The following is a 4,241-nucleotide window of genomic DNA, read 5'->3' as shown; positions in this document are numbered from 1 at the left end:
ACACAGAAAGAGAAGTGTCTCAAAGTGTGAGGATAAGCATTGATCCTAGAGATTATCTAGACTATCCTTTTCATTTTTTGGAACGACAAGTCTTGGAGTGATTTAGTATCCTTATCCCACAATGCTCAGTTATTTGATGGTGGAGCTAGAAGTAACCAGTTCTCTGGTCCCACAGGTCTATCTTCTTTCCATGTTACTATGGCGGCAGAGTTTTTTAGAACAGTTTCCACTTTTAATTAAAGAATTATCAATTTTGTAGTTTTACATTTTTATTTAGAAGTAGCTTAAAACTTGCAAAAGAATTACATTCATGGTATACACAACTCCCTATCTTTATTTTTTTTTGTTTTTAAGAGGTATAAATTAATTTTATTGAATACAGAAGTTCATTCAGAGCTTACACAGATTAAAAGAATAGATTAAAACAGCTGAAAGATCAATAGCTAATTGGAAGGAAGGAAGCAGTTTATATTTTCTAATTGCTAGAAATGTCTTGTAAAATTCCCAAACAAGATCTAGCCCAGTTTGTGGTTTAGTGATTTTTTTCTTTTTAATGGATGAAAAGTGAGATTCAACATGTGTATAACTGGTTATACATGAGACAGAAGTGTAAATTTAATATAAAAAGACAAGACTTTAAAACCATATTGTGGAAATACTAACTATAAGTGGGAAAAATACATTAAAACCAGCAGTGTGTTACACTAGTTCAAAACAGAACTCATCAGGCAGACCAAAACTGATGCCAAGTCAAGGAGAATGGTCTGTTTATAGGAAGAATGTCAGGATAGACACAACTATAAAGAAATGCCAACAGTGATTCCGTGGTCCCCTCTTGTTACTCAGTGAAGTGTTGAAGGTAGACTGACTGGGTTGCCACCTTAAGTTTTCTCCAAGGATTTGTACTTCATCAGCATAGTCCAAACCTTGGGAGCCATGAATTCTTCAGGTGGTTTCTGGCCTTCTTGGGCAATTTTGCATGTTCCTGTTCCTGAAATGAATTCAAAGTCTTCATGGTGTTCAGAGTCATAGTAGTTCATATACTTCTTTTCCTTATTATAAGCTGCAACTCAGAAGAGAACTATTTCCAAGGTGATGAGGCCTGGGGCCATGGTCAGCACTTTGGCACCATGAGTTCACTCATAAAAATCCTCCCCTGTTTCTGGATGAGGCATGCCAGCAGGGTCTTGTCCAACAATGTAGAAATTCTCTCCTGGAACCACCCGTGCTCCACAATGCCACTGGACCTCAGTTGGCACAGCATACATCATGGGGAACAAGAAGATGGCCACCACCTTTGTTTTGGGATTCAGGACTCCTTCCTCCAGCAAGGCAGCAAGCTGTTTCATGCACCACATCAAAGGAACGTCATTGTCCTTTGTCCAGCCACCAAGAGGGTGGAGGAGGGAGAAGGAGGACAGACTGCAGGTAGCCTGTCTCTAAAAGTTGCTTGTGAGTGTCCAGCTTTGTTTTTTTTTTTTCTTTTTTTTATTTTTGACAGGCAGAGTGGACAGTGAGAGAGAGAGAGAGAGAGAGAGAGAGAAAGGTCTTCCTTTTTGCCATTGGTTCACCCTCCAATGGCCGCCGCGGCCGGTGTGCTATGGCCGGCGCATCGCACTGATCCGAATCCAGGAGCCAGGTGCTTCTCCTGGTCTCCCATTGGGTGCAGGGCCCAAGAACTTGGGCCATCCTCCACTGCACTCCTGGGCCACAGCAGAGAGCTGGCCTGGAAGAGGGGCAACCGGGACAGACTCCGGCACCCCGACCGGGACTAGAACCTGGTGTGCCGGCGCCGCAAGGCGGAGGATTAGCGTAGTGAGCCGCGGCACCTGCAAGTGTCCAGCTTTAACAGAGCACATCCATCGTGCACTGGGTTGCCTAACTGGAAAGCAAAGATGACATCTGCATTCATATCTATAAGCTTCTGCTTTAGCTCAATAGGAGTAAGATAATATTGATCCAAACCATCATTTCAATAAATTTGGTCGAGGACTTGAAGATTTCTTCCAGTCAACCAATATCCTTCTTTCATAGCCATCTTGATGTAGGGGTGGTTCTTACAGGTTGTCCTCCCCCCCCCCCTTTCTGGCACAATGTTTTGCCTTTCTGTGCTTAGAAAATTCTAGATTGTCAAGAATAACCACATGGCAGCCTTCGTAGGTCAGAGCAAATGCTGTACAGCCATCTAGCCTCTCTTTGTCTTCATGAGTAGCTGTCAGAATTATAGACACTGACAGGTTAATGACACCCCCATCCAGAAGACAATTGAAATGAAGGCACCGCAAGTATTCCCTCTCTCTCATAAAGCCATTCAGGGGTGTTGTTCTGCCTTCTGCCAACATCTGCACCCACTGCATATCTGCTTTATTAATTTTCAATGCTGGTAATGTTTCTGCTTCTGTTTTTGCCAAATGAAGTTTATTTCCTAGCACATAAAATTCTTTTATTTCATAAGAGGCATCCACAGGTGCAATATCCCATTCCTGTAGAAGTTCCACAACTTGCTGGACACCGTTATTGATACCATAGGAATCTGTTGTCAGCACCAATTCAGGGGCTTCTGCTTTTTCATATTCATAATCAATCCCAGTGAAACCTTTAATTTCTCCTGCCCAGGCTTTTTCATACTTTCAGTTCCCTCTGTTCACATTCAGAGGAGCATCAATGAATACTTAAAAAAAAAAGGTAAACTTGAAGCTTCATGAATTTGTCTTGCTTTGTTGTGATCCTGAGTATAAGATGATATAAAATTCATGATGCACACTAAGCCAGCATCTGCAAACAGCTTAGCAACTTCTGAAATGCATTCTGTCCTCAGGGCTAAAGCCAAGATTTTTATTGAGACCTTGATGAATATTGTCACCATCCAAAGTGTAACACAAAATACCATGGCAAACAAAGTACTTTTCCAAAGCCATGCTCACTGCGGTCTTCACTAAGCACCAGATAAACCTGTTAGCCACACTGTGCAATCATGAAAGCCACCTCTGGTCCCCACCACCTGGTCTCTCTTATTCCTGCTGACATGATGGGCTTGATCGGTGACATTAGTGGCTTTCTGCATTCCCCAGTTCTGCATGTTATTGCCCAACTTGACTTTCTTGCACAGGCTGCAGGGAATTTCCATGGCTTTATAGTGCGCAGATGCCTGTGTTCTATTTTTAATTTTTAAAAGATTTATTTATTTATTTGAAAGTCAGAGTTGGAGAAAGAGATCATCCATCTGCTGGTTCACTCCCCAGATGGTGGCAATGGCCAGCACTGGGCCAGGCCAAAATCAGGAGCCAGGAGATTCATTTGGGTCTCCCACATGGGTAGCAGGCACCTAAATGCTTGGACCATCCTCCACTGCTTTTTCCCAGCCTATTAGCAGGGAGCTGGATTGAACGTGGAGCAATCAGGACAGGAACCAGTGCCCATGTCGGATGCCTGTGTTGCAGGCAGTGACTTTATCCACTATGTCACAATGCCAGCCCCAACTCCCTATCTTTAAATGTGTCATTTGTTAACATTTTTCCACATGTGTATATGTGTGTGTACACACACAAATACACTGAAATTTTTCAGGGTGAAGAGGCATACAGATGCAACTAACTTTGGCATATATTTCTTAATAAGGAAATTATCTTATAAAACCATAGTATAAAATTCAGGAAATTAATATGGATACAATATATTATAATATATTATTAAATGATATATAGTCCATATCCAACTTTTATTATCACAAAAATGTCGATCTGGCAATTGTATTTTTTCCCCATCTCAGATCTGATCCACATTTATACATTATACTTAGTTGTCAGGTTTCTTTAGCCTCCTTTAACATAGACTATTTTCTAGCCTTTCTTTATCTTTCATGACATGAGCAGTCTTTTTGGAATATCTCTTAGTTTGGGTTATGTGATGTTTCCTCATGATTACATTCGGTTTATGTACTCTCCTAGCGGATATACTACAAAAATGGCCTGGGGTCCTTCTCAGAGCATCACATCAGGAGGCACATAATGTTGTTGCTTTGTGCATCATTGATAATAATAGCTTTCACATGTGTTTAAGATGTTCTTTGAGGTTTCTCAGCACGGTATGCTCAGCACAGCATAAGAAGGCTGCATGGCAGGAGGTTCCTAAAATCTTTCTGTAACCTAAACTAGATAGAACTTTAGCATCAACTAGCATTTGGTGTGGTTCTTTGCAGTGCTCATCAGTGCGATTCAGCCCTCAGTTTGGATAGCTCTCCT

General features: G+C 41.6%; 1 pseudogene; it reads right to left on the bottom strand.

Annotated features, from left to right (window-relative positions):
• Positions 1-881: 881 nt before the first annotated feature.
• LOC100338845 (bifunctional 3'-phosphoadenosine 5'-phosphosulfate synthase 1 pseudogene) lies at positions 882-3,127 on the bottom strand (annotated as a pseudogene).
• Positions 3,128-4,241: the final 1,114 nt, after the last annotated feature.

This window comes from Oryctolagus cuniculus, chromosome X, assembly GCF_051225735.1.
Source record: "Oryctolagus cuniculus isolate XC-2025 breed Fujian yellow rabbit chromosome X, ASM5122573v1, whole genome shotgun sequence".
NCBI lineage: Eukaryota > Metazoa > Chordata > Mammalia > Lagomorpha > Leporidae > Oryctolagus > Oryctolagus cuniculus.
Note: the sequence above shows the minus strand (reverse complement) of the source record. Positions and strands in the feature narration are given on the sequence as shown.